The sequence below is a fragment of the Myxocyprinus asiaticus genome, chromosome 1, assembly GCF_019703515.2.
Source record: "Myxocyprinus asiaticus isolate MX2 ecotype Aquarium Trade chromosome 1, UBuf_Myxa_2, whole genome shotgun sequence".
Lineage (NCBI taxonomy): Eukaryota > Metazoa > Chordata > Actinopteri > Cypriniformes > Catostomidae > Myxocyprinus > Myxocyprinus asiaticus.
The window spans coordinates 19091904-19114341 of NC_059344.1; the positions used below are offsets into that span (position 1 = coordinate 19091904).

Here is a 22438-nt window from a genome sequence, read left to right on the forward strand (position 1 = left end):
AAAAATTGGCCCCATTCACTTCCATTTTAAGCGCCTCACTGTAACCTCAATGTTTTGCTTTTTTTAAAGAAAGGAGGGATGAGTCAAAAATTATTTTTGTGTTAATCAACATTATGCCACAAATGCTGTCAATTGAGCTTAACTTGTATTGAACCCAGAAAATTCCTTTATTGCCATGATTCCATGTGGGTTGTTGAGGTATGTTAAGCAATAGCCAAATAGCTCTTTAGTCATTGTTTTAGGATATTGTTTTAGGATACTGTTAGGTCATGCAGCCTTTTAAAATCTTGCCAATAGTTAATGCAGTCATTTAATTTAAGTTAACACTATTGTAATAAAGGTTACAGCAATAATTGCAATAATAGCATAAAAACTATAATAAAATATAACGAAACTAAAAATTATAATAAAAAAACTAGACGCCATGCGAGGTTCGGACATGTGAACAGCAAGCTCTGCACACTGCTAGTTTTAACACTATTAATGACATAAACCGGTAAGATTTGAAACACTCTGTTCCATAACTGTTCTAAGAGGACAATATGTCAAAGAATTCAAAATCCACGGGCTCTGGAGACATTAAAAGACACTTACGTGTTCAAGCTGACACCCCTGAGTAGGCCCCATGCCAGGGAGCCGATTTGGTCAGAGAAATTAGGTAAATTCGGTGAGAGATGTTGAACATGTCAGCAATGCTAACAAAGGTCATTGCTGACTTGGAGGATCTTGCTGTAATACGTCGATCGATCACTGCAATGGAGACGAAATTCTCTGAGGTGGTTACAATTGTGGGGGATGTCGAGAAATGGATCGATTATCTGGAGTCAACGGAGAGGGAATTATCTGCTAATCTGCTAGCGACCAAGGTGGATTTGGAGAGTGACTGGGAGAAGTTGGAGAACCATAGCCGATGGAATAACATCCGAATCGTCTGAATTCCTGGGTCCGAAGATGGTCAGGATATGGTGAAATTCCTGGACGGGCTCTTTCCGAATCTGCTTGACATAACAGGCCATAAGCTGGAAATCGAGCGAGCTCACAGAGTTCCGGTTCGGCAAACTGCTGAGGGAGACAGGCCCAGATCAATTCTGGCCAAATTTCTGAGATCATCCGATAAAGATCTTGTGTTATGCGAGGAGTAAAGGAAGGCATTTTTGGAAGAACCACAGCATTTTCTTGTTCCCAGACTTTGCGAATTCGACGAGAGAAACACGATTGATTCAAGGAATGCAAGAAACTCTTACATCAACAGAAGGTCGCTTTTGCACTGGCCAAATTGAGAATAGATGCTATGGATGGCCGTAAAACATTCACATGCCCACAGAAAGCGATGTCTTTCATAAAGTCAGTGGAGTAAGTTATTTTGTGGTACACATGTTGCAGCCGAGTGGACCGACTCACTGAACATTCACTTGACTGTTTGAGGAAACTGAGCGCCTTTTTTGTTTCTTTTTGTGCTGGTTCCGCCTAGCAGCTGGAGTTTGTTTTGTGGAGTAATACTCCTTTAGGACAGCTTGTGGATGAATCTGCACGCTCTGTGTGCTTATGCCTCCTATTGGCTGGAGTTTGTTTTGTGGTGTATTTCTTGCAAGACATTGGAGTGATTAGGTCATTTGTTGCACTCATGTAGCCGGCTCAGTGAACATTCGTTTGACTATTCAAGGAAACGTCTTGGTTACTTGTGTAACCTCCATTCCCTGATGGAGGGAACGAGATGTTGTGTCGATGTAGTGACACTAGAGGTCACTCTTGGGAGCCCGAGACACCTCTGGTCTTTGATAAAATGCCAGTGAAAATTGGCGATTGGTATTTGCATGCCACTCCCACGGACATACGGGTATAAAAGGAGCTGGTATGCAATCACTCATTCAGGTTTTATGCTGAGGAGCCAATATAAGGTCTGGCCATTTCAGCGGGTAGTTCAGCGTTGTGGCAGAAAGGACACAACGTCTCATTCCCTCCATCAGGGAACAGAGGTTACACAAGTAACCATGACGTTCCCTATCTGTCACTCACTCGACGTTGTGTCGATGTAGTGACACTAGGGGTCCCTATACGAAATGCCACAACTGGCTGAACTGTGTTACGTGAACTGGCGGTGTGTGGTGGGCAGACTACTGTGTGCCTCATAGCCAGCACACCAGGTCGACACGTAACCTCCCCCAACATAGTTATGAGTGTCGAACGGCCATTTGGGGACAAGTTGACTACCCAAGAGATAGAGACAGGCTTAACCCAGTCGTGGCCTCTTTTCCCCTTCTCTTTTTTCCACTCCTTAAAAAAGAAGGGGGATTATCCGACTGAGCCGCAAGGTCTAGTCGGGGGGTATCCCTCCCAAGGGGAAGACACCACGGAGACCACATCTCGCCCAAAGGGGGGGCGGATATTTAAGTTGAAGAATACATCACATGGTCTTTCCAACCATGTGGAGAGACTTCAAGGTAGATCCTACCCAATGAGGGAGGAGTTACTACAAACATGGAGACTGGGGCAGAGGGCTCTGCCCAAGGAAGACGCAGTTTGCCAACATTGAAATGAATTAGCAGAAGATATATATTGCATGGGGTTAGGCTTACAGGGAACCGCCACATGCGGAACACCTACCCCAGAACAGGACTCTTAGTTAGCACGTGTACTGGGCCGGCAGCGAGTCTCTCCGAAAACTCGACTGCCACAGGGCTTGGAGGAAGTCAACCAGGAAACAAAACTTGTGAACACTACTGGGAATTAATGCCGCATGTCTTCAGCTCAAATGGAGGTGGAAAGCACTATGTGCAAGCGATACACCTGGCCGGCTATCCCGGGCTTATCCGCTTGTGTTGCATGCCACTACCTGGGACGAAACCGGTTCCACCCGGAGGTTGTAGAACCTTGCAAAGGTGTTGGGTGTTGTCCAGCCCGCTGCTCTGCAAATGTCTGTTAGAGAGGCACCCCTGGCCAAGGTCCAGGAAGCCACTACACCCCTGGTAGAATGGGCTCATAGCCATACCAGGAGCAGCATGTCCTGGGCATGATATGCCATAGTTATGCATCAATGAGCCAGTGGGTGATCCTCTGCTTGGATACAGCGCTTCCTTTCTGCTGTGCACCAAAGCAGACAAAGAGCTGCTCAGAGATTCTAAAGCTCTGTATGCGATTCAAATAGATGCGTAAAGCACGCACTGGACACAGCAACGACAGGGCTGGGTCTGCCTCCTCCTGGGGCAGCGCTTGCAGGTTCACCACCTGGTCCTTAAAAGGGGTGGTGGGAACCTTGGGCACATAGCCCAGTCGAGGTCTCAGGATCACGTGAGAGTAACCCGGACCGAACTCCAGACACGTTTTGCTGACAGAGAATGCTTACAGGTCTCCTACCCTCTTGATGGAAGTGAGCGCAGTCAGGAGGGCAGTCTTCAAGGAGAGTGCCTTAAGCTCGGCTGATTGCAAAGGCTCAAAGGGGGCTCTCTGTAGACCCTGAAGAACTACAGAGAGGTCCCATGAGGGAACGAGGCACGGTCTGGAGAGATTCAGCCTCCTGGTGCCTCTTAGGAACCCGATGATCAGGTCGTGCTTCCCTAAGGACTTACCTTCGACTGCGTCGTGGTGTGCTGCTATGGCGACAACGTACACCTTCAAGGTGGAAGGGGACAGCCTCCCTTCTAACCTCTCCTGCAGGAAGGAAAGCACTGATCCGACTGCGCATTTCTGGGGGTCTTCCCGTCAGGAAGAACACCACTTAGCGAACAGACGGCATTTAAAGGCATACAGGTGCCTCGTAGAGGGGGCCCTAGCCTGAGTGATCGTGTCTACCACAGGTCCCGTCCAGGGGCCAGACATGGAGATTCCAGAGGTCTGGTCACGGGTGCCAGATGGTGCCTCGCCCCTGAGAAAGAAGGTCCTTCCTCAGGGGAATTCGCCGGGGGGGAGGCTGTCACGAGGAGCGTGAGGTCTGAGAACCACGTCTGGTTGGGCCAATAGGGTGCTACCAGGACGATCTGCTCCTCATCCTCCCTTACCTTGCACAGGGTCTGTGCAAGTAGGCTCACAGGGGGAAATGCATATTTGCACATGCCATGGGGCCAGCTGTGTGCCAGCGCGTTTATGCCGAGGGGGGCCTCAGTCAGGGCGTACCAGAGCAGGCAGTGGGGAGGATTCTTGGGAGGCGAACAGGTGCACCTGTGCCTGTCCGAATCGACTCCAAATCAGCTGGACCACATGAGGGTGAAGTCTCCACTCTCCCCTGAGGGTAACCTGTCATGACAGCGCGTCCGCTGTAGTGTTGAGGTTGCCCGGGATGTGAGTGGCTCGCAGCGACTTGAAGTGCTGCTGACTCCAGAGGAGGAGATGGCGGGTGAGTTGTGACATACAACGAGCGTGCAGACCGCATTGGTAGTTGACATATGCTACCATTACCGTGTTGTCTGTCTGAACTAACACGTGCTTGCCCTGGATCAACGGCCGAAACCTCCGCAGGGCGGCAGAATTGCCAACAACTCGAGGCAGTTGATGTGCCAATGCAGTCGCGGGCCCATCCACAAGCTGGCAGCTGCGTGCCCGTTGCAAACAGCGCCCCAGCCTGTTTTGGAGGCATCCGTCGTGACCACGATGCGCCTGGAGACCAGTTCTAGGGGAACACCTGCCCGTTGAAACGAGAGGTCGGTCCAAGGGCTGAAAAGACTGTGACAGACCAGTGTGATGACCACGCGATGTGTCCCGCGATGCCATGCCCATCTCGGGACTCGAGTCTGAAGCCAGTGCTGAAGCGGTCTCATATGCATCAACCCGAGCGGGGTGGCTACCGCTGAGGATGCCATATGCCCCGGGAGCCTCTGAAAGTTTCAGCGGAACCACTGTTTTCTGTTTGAACGCCTTCAAACAGACAACACCGACTGGGCGCACTCGTTCGTGAGGCGTGCTGTCAAAGAGACTGAGTCCAACTCCAAACCGAGAAAAGAGATGCTATGAACCGGGAGGAGCTTGCTCTTTTCTCAGTTGACCCGAAGCCCTAGTCGGCTGAGGTGTGAGAGCACCAAGTCTCTGTGTGCGCACAACATGTCCCGAGAGTGAGCTAAGATTGGCCAGTCGTCGAGATAGTTGAGAATGCGAATGTCCACCTCCCTTAGCAGGGCAAGGGCTGCCTCTGCAACCTTCGTGAAAATGCGAGGAGACAGGGACAGGCCGAAAGGGAGGACCTTGTACTGATATGCCTGACCCTTGAATGTAAACTGCAGGTAGGGTCTGTGTCGAGGAAGGATCGAGACGTGGAAGTACGCGTCCTTCAGGTCTACCGCCACGAACCAATCTTGATGCCGGACGCTCGCCAGAATGCGTTTTTGCATCCGCATCTTGAATGGGAGTCTGTGTAAAGCCTGGTTCAGTACTCTCAGGTCCAAGATTGGCCGCAACCCACCGCCTTTTTTCGGTATGATGAAGTAGGGGCTGTTAAACCTCTTCTTCATCTCGGCCGGATGGACAGGTTCTATCACGCCCTTCCGTAGGAGGATAGCGATCTCCATGCAAGGTAGCAGCATTTTCGTCCTTCACCAAGGTGAAGTGGACACCGCTGAACCTGGGCAGACGCCTGGCGAACTGAATCGTGTAGCCGTGTCGGACGATCCAGACCAGCAATCGCAACGAATTGGAAAGTGCAAGCCACACGTCCAAGTTCTGCGCAAGGGGGACCAAAGGGACAACGTCGTCAGACGTACCGGCAGGTGGGGCCTCGCGGCGGGGCAGAGCTCGAGGTGCCACACCATGTTGTGGCCGTGCTGAGTCTAAGGACATCGAAGCACTTACCTGGCTCCTTGTGACCCAGGAACAGCCTGGGATGGGGGAGGAAGAGGCCTGTCCTCATGACCCTTGGAGACTGTCACATCGGGGGCAGATTTGTGCCACAGCTGGGCGCTATGGGGCGGGAGACCGCCGCTGGAGCGCCAAACCTGCCAAATAGAGTGGTGGATGGTGGTCATGATGATGGCCGTGCACACCGGATACGTGACCCAGGGAACAAGGAAACCGCTCTTGCTGAGCTCTTGGGTACTGCAGCCACTTGGGCATGCAGCACAATTAAATGCAAAGGTAACAAAAAGATGGAGAGGTCTGCTTACCTGCTCCAGAGCAGCAGGTTTCGTCATCCCTGGGTTGCCCGTCTCAAGGGTGCTTTGAAGCCTTTCACGGGTTCTGGGCGGCCGTGAGATGGGTGGCGTCTGCTTCCTGCGGTGGGCTCCACACCGGGGCCGGGCTGAAGGGGCGGACGCCCTTGGCGATGAGTAGACGGGGTGCGGGATCTTGAGCCGCGCCAGGGCAGGATATGCCAGATAGCCTCCGTCTACTGCTCCACCGTTAAGAACTGCTGGGCAAAGTCCTTGACGGTGTCGCCGAATAGGCCAGCCTGGGAGATGGTGGCAGCAAGGAATCGTGTCCTGTCGGCCTCACCCATCTCGACCAGGTTGAGCCAAATGTGGTGCTCCTGGACCACTAATGTGGACATCGTCCGCCCGAGAGACCGCGCCGTGACCTCCGTCGCTCGGAGAGCAAAGTCGGTCACCGAGCGCAGTTCTTGCATCAATCCCAGGGCAGAACTACCCTTGTGCAGTTTCTTTAGCACCTTGGCGGACTTGCAGGAGAGCCATGGCTTGCAGGGTGGAGGCGGCTTGTCCAGCGGCACCATAGGCCTTGGCCGTCAGAGACGATGTAAACATACAGGCCTTGGACGGGGGCTTTGGGCACCCACGCCAGGTGGCGGCGCTCTGTGGGCATAGGTGCACCGCGAGCGCCTTTATCCACCGGGGGATTGCTGAATAGCCCTTGGCCACCTCACCATCGAGGGTAGGAAGCTGAAAAGATCGGGACCGGGCAGTAAAAAGTGCCTCCCATGACCTTGTCAGCTCTTCGTGCAGTTCCAGGAAGAAAGGAACAGGGGTGGGGCGTGGCTTTGAGCGGCGCCGCGAGCCCAGGAACCAATCATCGAGCTGCGAGGGTTCAGGGAAGAGCGGAGGGTTCCACTCTAGCTCGTGGCTGCCCGGGAAAGCATGTTGTCATCTCCACGTCTCCATGTGACTGGGCAATCGACCCTGAAGGGAGGAGCCCAGCTGAGGCTTCCGTGTCCAACTGGACGAGCCTGCTCTCCGATGCTGCGCTCGAGAGCTCATCACATTCGCGGGCTCCGAATAAGAGGTCGAACTCACTGTGAGACGAGCCAGCGAACTCATCTGGAAGCCCAATCAGGGCAGACGAGCGTGCTGGGGAATGGGAGGTCCGCGGGGGATACCCGGCGGAGGCGGTCCCATTGGGGTCCCCAAATCGCCCCCAGTGCTAACCGCGCTGGCCTCATACCTGTGGGTAAAAGGACTGAGGCGGGGAGCCTCTGGGGTGGCTTGCTTTCTTACGAAGGCGAGCCACGACCGCATCGTTGCCATGGACATGTCCTCGCAATGAGAATATGACCATCCACGAACGCTGTCTCCGCGTGAGCAGTGCCCAGACACGAAAGACAGTGATCGTGACCATCAGAAGGCGAGAGATAACGGGCGTAACCAGGAATAACACACAATCGGAAAGGCATCTTTAAAAAGACGCGTCTTTAAAAAGACGTTTCGTGTGTGCCGCTCTTTTAGAGAAATATACTCTTTTAGAGAAATATACTCTTATTTCTGCCAAAGTGCCCAGGGGCATTCTCTGCAGTGCACCAGCACAGAGGTGGGAGAAGCCGCTGAAATGTACCATCAGATCCAGCAGAGGTGAATGAACAGTCGTGGGAATTCAGCTCAGTGAGCATGACCGTTCAGCTCCGAAGAGAAAATCTGAATGAATGGTTGCATACCAGCTCCTTTTATACCCGAATGTCTGGGGGAGTGACATGCAAATACCACTCGCCAATTTTCATTGGCCTTTTATCAAAGACCAGAGGTGTCTCGGGCTCCCAAGAGTGACCCCTAGTGTCACTACATCGACACAACATCGAGTGAGTGACAGATAGGGAACTGAGTGCCTTTTTTGTTTCTTTTTGTGCTGGTTCCGCCTGGCGGCTGGAGTATGTTTTGTAGAGTAACACACCTTCAGGACAATTTTGTGGATGAATCTACACGCTCTTTGTGTTTATTCCGCCTATTGGCTGGAGTTTGTTTTATAGATTATCTTTTGTTGTGTAATACTGTCTCACAAAATTTTTATAGAAACACCGGACTTGAGAAATCTGATGGCAAGGTTGTCGCGCGGGCTCTCGTAGGCGTACGTGGACTGTTTGAGTTTAGAGGGATGGACACCAGTTGGCGCTGTCGTGTGTGGGGTTAATGCACGTGCTTTTCTTTTTTCTGTTTGTTTGGTTCTGGGGGAAGTTTGGGGTTTGATTGTTGCACTAATGTTGGAATGTGGTCTTTATAATTTTGTTTTGACACACAATCTATTTTTTGTAATATGTCAAAATGTCAAATGTTAATATGAGTGGATTACCTTGCCTCCACAGAATTATTAATTCATTTTCTAAATTCTTGGGATATAGAGTTAATTGGTCTAAATCCAAGTTTTGACTCTGACAGCATACTGCCCGGTAACGGCTTTTCAGCCGGGCAACTTTCAGTGGCCCAAACAGGGCTTGAAGTATTTGGGTATTTTATTCCCAGCAAATTTGTGTGATTTAGTTAGAGTTAATTTGGACCCTTTAATAAAAATATTTTCGAGCGATGTGGGCAGGTGGGCTTTATTACATTTATCTATGATTTGGAAGGTTAATGTTATTAAAATGAATTGTATTCCAAAATTCAACTACCTGCTACAATCTCTCCCTATAGATGTCCCCCTCTCTTATTTCAAGCAATCTGATAGCATAGCGAGGTCCTTAATTTGGAATGGTAAATGTCACAGATTACATTTCAGTAAGTTGCATAGGCCGATTGACAAAGGTGGGCTAGGTCTACCCAAGATTTTGTTTTATTATTGTGCATTCGGTCTCAGACATTTGGCTCATTGGTCACTTCCACCTGGGAGAGCTCCTCCCTGGTTTTGTATTGAACAGGAATTTCTTGCCCCTATTTCACCATTGCAAAGCCTTTCTATCAAACTAATCGGAAAAGTTACACCCCATTATCTCGCATTTGCACTCAGTATGGACAAAAGTGTCCAGAGTGTTTAAATGGGGCATTTATTTAAATGTTGCCTCGAGCATATGGCTGAACCAAAAATTATGTATTAATAAGTCCCTTTTCTGCTGGTCAGAGTGGATTGTGAGGGAGGTTAATATACTCAGTGACCTATATGAGAGTGGAGTGTTGAGATCCTTTGAAAATTTGGTTCAACATTTTGGGATTCCCTGATCTCAGTTCTTTAGGTATTTACAGCTGTGCCATCTGCTATGTACTATTTTTGGGAGTAGCTCACAACCCCCTAAAGTGGCAGATACTCTGGGAATGGTGATTACTGCTTTTGGAAAAGGTCATGAGGCATCAGTGTATTACTCCCTGCTAATTCAGAGTCTGGGGGATGGAGCTTTAACTTCTAACAAGAGATTATGGGAGAAAGATTTCAACTTGGTATTGGAGGAGGGAGTGTGGGCTGGCATTCTAAAAAACGTCAAGTCTGCATCTAGAGATGCAAGGGTGCACCTTATGCAATTCGAGATTTTACATTGATTCTATTGGACCCCCTCTAGATTGTATAGGCTTGATCTTAAAGATACACCCACCTGCTGGCAATGCCAATCAGAAGATGGAGACACAACCCTTTTTTTTTTGGTGGTGTGTTAAGATCCAAGAATTTTGGTTGAAGGTTCAGAGTTTTATGTGTGACGTATTGGGCACTCAGATTTCATTTTGCCTCAGACTCTGTATTTTAGGCGATGGGGCGGTCATCAATATAGGGGATAAACACATAAAAATTGGGTCCTAACCAGTGTTATTATCGGCAGACAGATTGTTTTAAGGGGATGAAAGTTGGCTGGAGCACCCTCATTTCAAGAGTGGTGCACGGAGATGGGGAGGGTGGCGGCTTTTTGGAAGTGTTATGTAGAAGGCTGGGGAACTTGGATTCATTTGATGGGAAATGGGGCAGCTATTTGGCATTCTTGGAGGGCTCTCGGGGAGGGGCAGTGGAGAGAGAAGTATAGTTTTAAATGTGTGTGTTTATTATATATATATATATATATATATTGTGTGTGTGTTTACTCATGTTTGTTGGGGGTCAGGGTGGGGTTGGGGATTGGGAGGGGTAATAGTGGGGATTAAATGTTGACTGTGTTTTGCTTTTCTTTGTTAATTGTATGAATCAATAAAAACTGTTAATCAGAAATAAAAACTAAAAAACTAAATTATACTAATTATAGATAAAAAAATTATTTATTTTTTTAAACGTTACAACTGGGGTACATTGAGATTGTTTAGATGTTGACTTTAAATATGTTATTTCAATATTAGTGTAATCCATAAATATTCACCTATTAAAATACAGGATTATTTTCAATTGGTAATAAGATTTCATAATATTCTTCTTGACAATGAGAATGTCTGCTTTCTCTCTCTTCATCCCTCTTTTTTCATTGTTTTAATATTTGTATATTTTAGATTGCTCTGTTAATTCATGTCACACTAAACAATTACATATCCTCTTTTGTCTTATGCTCCCTATTTATCTTCTGTTATATCCACCTTTGCTCTTATATACTTTCATCTGTCTTTTTCCAGGAGTCTCAGATAAAGCACATCTACGGCACAATGACCAGTCAGAAGCTGCAGGAGTTTGAGGAGGAGGTGAAGCCCATCAGGGAGGTTCTGACCCAGGCCACTCTGGAGCTCTACCGTGCCATCACCGCCCACTTCTTACCCACGCCCACAAAAATACATTATCTCTTCAACCTCAGAGACATCTCCAAGGTACTTAACATCATGTGCCCTGTGTGATCATCTTCTATCTGGAAATGTGGTGAATTATGGTTTACGAATGCCCAGTCTGAGTGTAATATCGCTTTGATACAGACCAATTAGATCCCAGTGCAATGAAACAAAACATGTCGGCCCACAATTCTACTTGCCACTTGCCACACCACATGCCAAAGATTTAGATGTGCTTGAGGAAAAGAGTGACTGAGCGAAAAAGACTGTCTCTGACTTTCAATCTGAGACACGCATATTGCATTACTCCTTTTTAAAACAGCCTGCAGCCTTCTAAGACTGCAAGGACACTTGAAGTATTTCTTTTCTAGCTTGATCAGACATAAAAAGAAATAATTTTTTATATCTAACAAGAAATTAGACTGAAGGCTGTGTATGCATGTTCAGTCTCATCTCTCTCCTTTCTCAGGTGTTCCAGGGTTTATTGCAAGCACACAGAGATTTCCACGACACCAAGCAGGGCATCACACCCCTTTGGATTCATGAGTGCTTCAGGTGAAAATAGACACAGATACAGAAACACATATTGATGCGTTGGATGGAGGAAATAATGTGGTTTTGTGTGTGTTTAAGGGTCTTCTCTGATCAATTGTTGGATCAAACAGACATGGAGACATTTGTGGGACTTTTGTCAGACAAACTGGCTTCCCATTTTGATGTTCCCTACCACAGCATCTGCCCTAACAAACAGACCCCTGGTACACGTACACACACACACACACACACTGCAAATTCATTAATTCATCTTACTGAGTGAATGTCCAGCAGATTTGTGTGTTTATGTATGTATATGTATGGATGGAGGCTAAGAGTGCCACTTAAAACTAGGAATCAAATAGGAATCAATAATCAATTTAATAATTTGAAAATACAAATTTAAAACAATAAATGGAATATAATAAATGGAAATAAATTATAAAAAAAATTTCTCCCCAATTTGGAATGCCCAATTCCCAATGCGCTCTAAGTCCTCGTGGTGGCGTAGTGACTCGCCTCAATCCGTGTGGCGGAGGACGAATCTCAGTTGCCTTTGCATCTGAGACAGTCAATCCGCGCATCTTATCATGTGGCTTGTTGAGCACGTTACCGTGGAGACCTAGCGCATGTGGAGGCTCACACTATTCTCCACGGCATCCAAGCACAACTCACCACGTGCCCCACCGAGAGCGGAAACCACATTGTAGCGACCACGAGGAGGTTAACCCAACGTGAATCTACCCACCGTAGCAACCGAGCCAACTGGTTGCTTAGGAAGCCTGACTGGAGTCACTCAGCACACCCTGGATTCAAACTTGCGACTCCAGGTGTGGTAGTCAGCGTCTTTACTTGATGAGCTACCCAGGCCCCAAATTATTTAATTCTTAAAATTGTGTTGAAAGTTCATTGTTTGCCTTCTGACAATCAACTGTTAAATTACACTTTTTAACTGCGTTGGCAAAAAAGAAAAGCAATTGGTAAATTATATTTAAAAAATGTTATAAAAGAAGCATTTTTGAACATTAATTAAATCAACAGTGTCCATTTACCAGTATTTGTGAATTTTTAAAGTGATTCATTTATTTTCATAATTATAAATTGGTTGATTATTTTTTGAGTGACAGTCCTAGTCTTGCATATTTTTACATTTTTCAGATATTTACATTTGGAAGATGCTTTTAACCAAAGCTGGGTATACATATTATCAGTCCATGCAGTCCCTGGGAATCAAACCCATGACCTTAGTCTTGCTAGCACCATGCTCTACCAATAGAGCACCAAAGTGTCCGCCCATTTATTCAGCCATCTGGATTCCGGAAGTATTTTCCCCATTCATTTCTTCCATAGACTTTTCTTAAAATCCTTCTTAAAAGAGTTGTAAGCCATGAACCAAACCAACCAGCTCCAAGGTGAACCACAACATCACTAACTTTGATTTGACGCAAAAAAGAATTTGAAAATCGGACAAAAAGACAAAGGTACAAGGCTGTGTACTTACCGTCTTTCATAAGGGCACAGACTACAATCCCATGAAGCATTGCAAATGATGTCAATGAATAAAAAACGATGAGAATATATAAAACTATTGATTTAAGGTTACATTTATTGCAAAATATTCCGATATGTACAAATATAGAAGTAGTTTAAGGGTGAAGGGAGAACGACTCGATTATGTTATTCACAGTGCGTCATGGGTGTGGGCAGTCCTTATGGGGCATGTTTCATGGGCTTTCTTGGCCTTGGTTCTCTGATTGGTGGATCTTTCTCTGCTGGACCATGGGTAATGTAGTTGTTTGCCATGAATTCCTATATCAAACTCGATTTTTAAACAATGAAGTTGAAATAACATGTACTTATGGCTTCAACGGAAGCATATACCATCGATGAACAACCTCGTAGCTCATGGTAGGTCTGCCTCTAAAGGTTTATAATTTATCATATATTTATCATATATTTAGTGGTTGGGATAAATGAATGGGATTTTTACTTCCGGAACCAGACTGTTGCTCTTTATTGAGCTCCAGGAACGCCCTTTTATTATTAATTAATGTGTGTGCGTGTGTGTGTGTGTGTGTGTGTGTTTGTTGTAGGAGACTTCCTAAAGGAGCCACACATGTATGAGGACCTGTTGGACTTTAAGGCTCTAAAGGTTTTTATGGAGACTCAACTAGAGGAATATAACCTCACGCCTGGTGTGGTGCCCATGAGCCTGGTGCTCTTAAGAGATGCTATAGAGCACGGTGAGAGCACAGTCACAGTACAGTCCACCACAGCTGGCTTTTTAGTTAAAGGTACACTTAGTGATTTGTAAGTCGCAGGAATGTTTGTCACAGGCACAAATTCCATTGACTCTTGTCGTGTGGTGATAAAGGAGTCTTTTCTATTGAAGTCATCCATATTCATGGCACAGTTACACTCCAGCTCTCATCATTCGGTTACAGTCATATCACAATACCTATAATTCAGTGCACAGTCTCAAGCCCCATAAATCAGTGACCAATCTGCTGCTCAGTCAAGCTACAGTTCCCATTCAGCACTCACACAAGTATAGCTTTCCAGAAAATCACACACACTTCAGCCCTCAGATCCCCCACAAGCATGAATAATTACCCCTCTCATTCCCACAAAGAAGAACACAACCGCATTACAAACCCCTCAGCAGGGAGAATAATTAGGAAGCCAGTCCCCCAGCCTATATGTCACTCGGCCGCATGCAGGCATTTACTGTCAAACACGCATATAAGAATGCTTTATATCCAACCTGTCACACACACACACACCACACTGTGACATTAAAGCTATCTCACATTCAGTTCAGTGAATATGTCCCACAAGTCACAAACATTTGGCTCAATGACACGCCGCTGCTCATAGCTGATTGATTGTTATTGAAATTAGCAAGCATAACGGGTATGTTTATGTGCATACAGTATTTGTTCATAAATAATTATGGTTTGGTGGTAATTAGTTACTTTGTTTGGCCTCCTGCAGGAATGATGTGTGCGTGTGTGTGGTTGTCTGCGCTGATATACCAGTGCGTTATACTTCGAGTTTGTAAATGTTGCATTGCCGAAATGACACATATGATTCATTGTTATGGTTATACCATGTATTGTTATGGTTTTAATAATGAAAACAGTGCCTTCACAGTAACACGTGTGGTACGTGTGATCATTCAGCTCAGGTGGACTATGTTGCTGGTTGGAATTGGAGGCTCAGGCAGGCAGAGTTTAACCAGACTGGTCGCCTTCATCTGTAAGTTTACGGTCTTCCAAGTGGAGGTCACCAAACAGTACCACAAACAAGAGTTCAGAGAAGGTGAGTTTTGCAAACAATTTGCTTTCACATTTATTCATTTAGCTGACGCTTTTATCTAAAGTGACTTTTGTGTTTGTGTTTTCCTTGGGAATCGAACCCATTAACTTGGCATTGCAACCACCATATTCAACAAGATGAGCAACTGTAACAAATAATCAAACCAAAAGCCTACCCAAAAATCTTTATGGCATCACTAGTCTCATGTATGAGCTCCCTTAAATAGTTCATGTCATGCCTGCTGAGAAGATCACCTTAGACCAGCATAAATTTCTTGACTGGTTTTCGCTGGTTTGTGCTTTTCTGTTTATTAGTCATCCAAACCGTATGTTGATCTTTTTATCAGCAGTGTTGCGTTTAACACATTTACAAAGTAATTAGTTACTGTAATCAAATAGCTCTTTAATCGAAAATTATGGTAACAGATTACGGTTTAAATTCTAGTAATCATATTACAGTTACTGTCTTTCAGTTATGTTGCAGTAACATTAATTTGGCTACACATATTTGTAAAATAATATTATTTACATAGAATATATTTAGAATATGAATTACATTCAAACGTACGTCTGTTTGTGTTTCTGCAACAGCTGGTGCTGAGCGCATGGCTATAATAAGGAAGGAAGAAATAACAGACATAAGCTGAATTATTTGAGCAGAAAAACAAAAAAAAATTCTGTCAAAAGTTTTGCATGGATATCTTACAGGATTGTAAGGCAGCTTGGCGAGCTGTTCTTTCGATGACAGGTCTTGCTTTTGTCATTGGAATAAAGTTCTTGTACATTATACCAAAGGATTTGATAAATGTGACCTGTGACATGTAATTGTTCCCGAATGCAGAAGAATATTGCCTCCAGTAATGAAGATACCCCTTGTGCTGCGGGACCAAGAATACATTGTGTTGTGTAAATGCATTCATAACAGTATACTTTAATGTGGCCTCTATGCTCTATTTGATATATTTAATCTCCCCATGTAGACATAAAAAAGCTCCTCTCAACTTTCAACTGCTTTTATTTTCAGCAAACTTAACATGTGTAAATATTTGTATGAACATAAAAAGATTCAACAACTAAGACATAAACTGAACAAGTTTCACAAACATGTGACTAAGAGAAATGGAATAATGTGTTCCTGAACAAAGGGGGGGTCAAAATCAAAAGTAACAGTCAGTATCTGGTGTGGCCACCAGCTGCATTAAGTACTGCAGTGCATCTCCTCCTCATGGACTGCACCAGATTTGCCAGTTCTTGCTGTGAGATGTTACTCCACTCTTCCACCAAGGCACTTGCAAGTTCCCGGACATTTCTGGGGGGAATGGCCCTAGCCCTCACCCTCCGATACAACAGGTCCCAGATGTGCTCAATGGGATTGAGATCCAGGCTCTTCGCTGGCCATGGCAGAACACTGACATTCCCGTCTTGCAGGAAATCATGCACAGAACGAGCAGTACGGCTGGTGGCATTGTCATGCTGGAGGGTCATGTCAGGATGAGCCTGTAGGAAGGGTACCACATGAGGGAGGAGGATGTCTTCCCTGTAACACACAGTGTTGAGTTTGCCTGCAATGACAACAAGCTCAGTCCGATGATGCTGCGACACTCCGCCCCAGACCATGACGGACCCTCCACCTCCAAATTGATCCCGCTCCAGAGTACAGGCCTCAGTGTAACGCTCATTCCTTCGACGATAAACGTGAGTCCGGCGAAGGTGGGTTTGTGCCCATAGGCGACGGTGTTGCCGGTGATGTCTGGTAAGGACCTGCCTTACAATAGGCCCACAAGCCCTCAGTCCAGCCTCTCTCAACCTATTGACAGTCTGAGCACTGATGGAGGGATTGTGCATTCCTGGTGTAACTCGGGCAGTTGTTGTTGCCATCCTGTACCTGTCCCGCAGGTGTGATATTCGTATGTGCCGATCCTTTGCAGGTGTTGTTACACGTGGTCTGCTACCTTCCTGTCTCCCTGTAGCGCTGTCTTAGGCGTCTCACAGTATGGACATTACAATTTATTGCCCTAGCCACATCTGCAGTCCTCATGCCTCCATGCAGAATGCCTAAGGCATGTTCACACAGATGAGCAGGGACCCTGGGCATCTTTCTATTGGTGAGTCAGTAGAAAGGTCTCAACCGTTCCACAGGTGCATGTTCATTATTTGTAAACATTGTTTAAACCCTTTACAATAAAGATCTGAAAAGTTATTTGGATTTTTACAAAATTATCTTTAAAATACAGTGTCCTGAAAAAGGGACAGTTCTTGAACAGAGTTTATGAACAATAAAATGACATTTAAAGAGTACAATGTAAAATAAAATAAAAACAGTGCTGAGTAAACACAAAATTAAATTAACAAATTAAAAATAAATAAAGTAACATTTTTGGAAATTGAAAAATTAAGAAGGGTAAACTAAAAATTAAAATGAAAAGGAATATACCAGTTTCAATAAAAGTGTAATCGACAGAATTTGTGGCATAATGTTGATAAAACACAAAAAATGATTTTGACTTAAAAGCAAAAAAATAAATAAAAAATAAGGGGTTACAGTAAGGCGGGTTTAAAGGCAGAAATGTGAAGCTTATAATTTCATTAAAGCACTGACATAAATTATTCTGTCAAAACTCATGTATTATTTGAGCTGTAAACATTTTTAAATCATCGTTTTTGCAGTGGACTACTAAATTACCAGGATAACAGGGTTTTAAGTGTTACGTCATAATGGCAACAAAGTTGTAAAATTGGATAAAACTTTACACAGAAAAGGTTAGTAAGTGATTTTATTACACTAAAATCATGTTAACACACATTATTTTATTTATTTATTTATTTTTTTTGTGGCTATACTTTTGAAACACTGAGTATTTTAACTTTACAGATTGGGCTCATTCACTTCCATTGTAATTGCCCCACTGTAACCCAGATGCATTTTTTTATTTATTTATTTTTAATTTATAAATTTTTTTGAGAAAAGGATGGACAAGTCAAAATTAATTTTATGGTAATTAGGGCTGGATGATATATCGAATATTCACAATATCATCACAATGATTTTGCTGACGGTATAAAACTAACCAATGTCATGAATATCGCCATAATTTTAATGTTCCTTTTATTTGGCCACTGCATTTCCTAAAGAGAGAGCCATTGGACTCATTTCACGATCTTTTAGGGCTGAACAATTAATATAAATAACATTAGAATCGTGATGTAGTCACATGTCAATATTAAACTGCAAAAGGCTTTGACATAAATACCTCATAAGGAATAAATCGAGGAAACAGGCTGGAGTGGAGCACTGCTGAGTGACAGCACAGCATAACAATTTAAGAACTGACAAAAAAAATGCAAAAACTAGAGGGTATTTATACAAACAAGAGCTAATGATGGAATGGAAAACAGGTGAGAATGATCGGGAACAGATGGCAGTGATAAGGGCAGAGCATTCTGGGAAACATAGTCCGGGGAAAACACTTCAAAATAAGAGTCCTAGGAAACACGAGGGAGACAGACTGTGAAATTATTATTCAGTATTATATTAGAATAATGAACTTGACTGGGTCCCACAATAATAATTCATATTTCTTTAATATTCAATGGGTTTTAAAAAATAAGTAAGGGAAGTTCATTCACAAAATGTTTTTGTAAAAATATATTTAGGTAAATAATGCTTTTTATTATACTAATATTTATGATTGTATATGGATAAATTAAAACAATTTAATATCATTCTTCCTTGTGTTCATTTGTTTAAAAAAAATGGAAAGTATGCCATCATCTTTTTTTGTTGTCTTTTTTTTTCAATCAATTTATTGCTTTTCCCATGTAAATTTGTCATATACAGAGGTGATTCAGAGCAACAATAAACAATATTTTCCTTCTCACCATTCCCTCCCTCCCAAAAGACAGTGCAGTCAAGCATAAACATTAAAACAGGTATCGCACAAAGAAGATATAATAATAAAAATAATAATAATAATAATAATAATAATAATAATATAGCTGCAAGCAGTGATTACCGGGGCCAAGTACACCAAGCACACCAACGGCATGTATGGAAGTGTCACTGGACATCAGTGAGTATGACTTTAAAAAAAGCCGCATGAAAAAAAATAGGTAGAATTGCTCAAATTTAAATACAATCTGTTGTAACATTGACCAGGAGGTGGCGCTGTCACAAAATGTATTTAGTGAGGTCAGGATGTGGTCATTATGACACACACAAGTTTCATAATAAATACCGCAAAGTGTTGCAGAGATACAGCCTCAGATGCTTTTTTGGCAACTTGCCATCATTTTCGTTCGTGCACTGTTCGAGAACCGTTTCATCTATCGAAAAGCTTTTGATAATATTTTGTCGTGAGTGTGCCTAGATGATATATGACAAACTCCGTGCGAATCAGACATGTGGCCTAAGAGGAGTTTGAAAAAGTAGGTTTTCAATTAAATTCAAAATGGTGCACAGAAAGTATGGCTGCCCATGGCAAATTTGGTATCAGCGTATTCGGCATGACCCAAGGAATCTAAAGACCCTCATCATTTTAGGCCAAACTATTCATAAGTCATAAGTGAAAATAGCCATTTTCTATATCTCCTGACCACTAGGTGGCACTGTGGGGAAATTGTATATGGATAAATTAAAACAATTTAATATCATTCTTCCTTGTGTTCATTTGTTTAAAAAAAAAATGGAAAGTATGCCATCATCTTTTTTTTGTTGTCTTTTTTTTTTTCAATCAATTTATTGCTTTTCCCATGTAAATTTGTCATATACAGAGGTATACATATACATGCTCTGTGGGGAAACGCTGCAGGTAGCCTCAGGGCATGCTTGTGATGACATGTAGTAAGTTTCGTGTCAATACGCTAATGCGTTGCGTAGTTAGAGCCTCACGTCCATTTTGGCATGCTTGTGGACAAATTCATTGAGGTGTTATTTGTGAAGAGCATAGTCTATCAAAAAGCTTTTGTTAACTTTTTGTCAGCACTGTCCCTAGATGATACACGACAAATTTCAAGCGAATTGGACAAACAGTCTAGGAGTTCAAAAAAAAATTTTTTCACATAATTACAAATTGCGGGAAATCTAGGGGGCGGAGCTCAAATTTTAGGTTACCTATCCCGACTTGGTTTGAATTACAGGAAAAAAATAATTTTGATTCTGTACCTTACTGTTCAGAAGTTATAGGTCAAAACGTGAGTGAAGCTTTGAAAAGTTGGTGGCACTAAGCAGGGTTGGGAGGGTTACTTTTGAAATGTATTCCACTACAGATTACAGATTACATGCTGTAAAATGTCATTTGTAACATATTCCGTTAGATTACTCAAGGTCAGTAACGTATTCTAAATACTTTGGATTACTTCTTCAGCACTGGTAGATTTTTTCACTTGTTTTGACTATAAAAACTCTGCCAGTACAGTAAGACAAAATACACATGTTAAAAATACATTCTCTGAAAAACCTAAATATCTTATGCAGTGTTGATTCTAAAACAAGATCAATCAAATTGATTTTTAGATATTTTACAGGAAAACAATAAAAAAATTATTATCAAGAATACGATTTTTGCCCTAATATTAAAGATCTTACTAGAAAAAAAGAAATTATGAACGTGAATTTTCTTGATAAAAATATATGATCGTGCCTGGTAATATGTGCATGTAAAATGGCTAGAAATAGCATTTTAGCTTAGCGTAAAGCTGACAATATACACAAGGTTTATTTCTATTTCTTCTGCTCCAAACTTACTTCAAACTTACTTCTCTGTCTGCTCGTGTGAATGTAACACATCATAAGAAAGTGTTTCACCGCTGTTCAAATGCACTTTGGATCGCATCATTTATATGTATAAATGTTTTCCATCTGAAAGGACTAAATATTAAATAAAATGCAAAATAATCTCTTCAGTAATCAAAATACTTTTGAATGTAACTGTATTCTAATAACCAATGATTTAAATTGTAACTGTAGTGGAATACAGTTACTTATATTTTGTATTTTAAATACGTAATTCCGTTACTTGTATTCCGTTACTCCCCAACCCTGAACATAAGAACATATTTCTCTCAGCCACATGGCAATATTAGGAGGTTCAGCAGACTTCCACTGTATAGCAATACATTTCTGTGCTGCTATCAGGGCATCTCTATAAATCGTAAATGTGCCCTATGTTCAAGTTGTAGAATTGATTCATTCCCCATCCCACTTTATTTAGTGGAAGAGAAGAAAGAGGCACTAAGTGACCACCTTTTTTTGTAGTAATGTAATGCTGCATCTGGAAATATTTAAAAAAGTGTTTAGTGGGAAGAATGAACTTTGTATTCACCTGCTTGAATGTCATGAGTGTATCTCCCCAATACAATTCACCAACACTTAATGCCCTTATTAAACCAAAATTGTGTTAATCCATCTTTGAGTACATCTGGAAGAGTGGGAGAAAAATGAATTGGAGTGTGTTCAAATATTGGTAATGACCATTTGTATTTTTTCTATTATTCGACCCCAGCTTGCAGGTGAATCTAACATAAGTCAGGGGAATAAATAATGCCTTATCCAGGGGAATTGTCCCTGCATGATGTTTTTCAATTTGCGTCCACGTAGGTGCATGAATACGATTTTTCTGCCACATCCATACAGCTCTCAGTTGCGCAGTCCATCATTATCTTTAACTAGATTTTTTACTTCATGCATTAAATATTTTGTATCTACTTGACTACAGTGGCTAAGTTGTAATGATGGTTCCTCTGAAAACAAAAAACACTTTTAAGCCATTTTAGAGCAAATATATAATTATTGAGGTATATAGAATAGTGTCAATTGGCTAAAAAAATATTGAGATATAATTTGTCTAGCCATATCGCCCAGCCCTAGTGGTAGTCAAAACTATGCCACAAATGGTGCTGATTGAGCTTAACTTGTATTGAACCCTGAATTTTAAGACTATATGTGCCAATAATGCAAAGATGAGCATACGGTTAGTGATAGAGATACAGAAGAGAGTCACTCACTGTCCTTCATATTGTGGCAGGCAAAGACATGCTATACTAGTTATGCACTAGCTCTCTCTCTTCCTCTTATTCTCTTCTCTACATCAGAGATATTCCACAGAAATATAAATACCAGATCCCTGCAAAGACATAACTGTGACCCGCCACCATTCCAGCATTCACAAAAACACAAGTGTTGTCCACAAGTGAAATTTGCAGAGATTTAATATAGCTGTCTGTAAAACAACACATGCATGCCCATTGCTTATAATCTAACATGCTCAAATATCAGAAATCGAGTCAGCCTCGATTTCCATGCTAACATTGAGATCCATCCAGCTTTTGATCTCTCTCTGAGGGCTTGATTCACAGTGAATGCTGTGAACACCAATATACAGTTTAACCGAATAGACTCGCACACAATATAGCTGCTTGTGAATCAACTGATGACTTAGTGTTTGAGTTCAGAGTGGATGTGAGATATAACTGTGTAAAATTGGAGGAAAATAGAGAACTTAATCTCTCTGCCTCTGTCATTTCACACACATCAGGAAGACAAAGCTCTACCCTCCTTCTACAATCTCTTTGCTGCGTGTTGTCATAAACTCACAATATGTTCATAAAAGATATAGGATATTTGGCTTCCTTTCACTATCTGTGTTTACTTCTCCCTGTCTTTAGCTGGCTATGTCTCACTTAGTTTCAGTTTCAGCTTCAGCTACAAACAGCACATTTGTATTGCAATAAGCAAGAAAAAATAAAGAGAGCAAGAAAGAGCAATAATAATGGCAAATACTTGGTGCAATT

General features: G+C 43.1%; 1 pseudogene; it reads left to right on the top strand.

Moving 5' to 3' along the window:
- LOC127439638 (dynein axonemal heavy chain 2-like) overlaps positions 1 to 22438 on the top strand; it is a 124001-nt pseudogene that overhangs the window by 48044 nt on the left and 53519 nt on the right.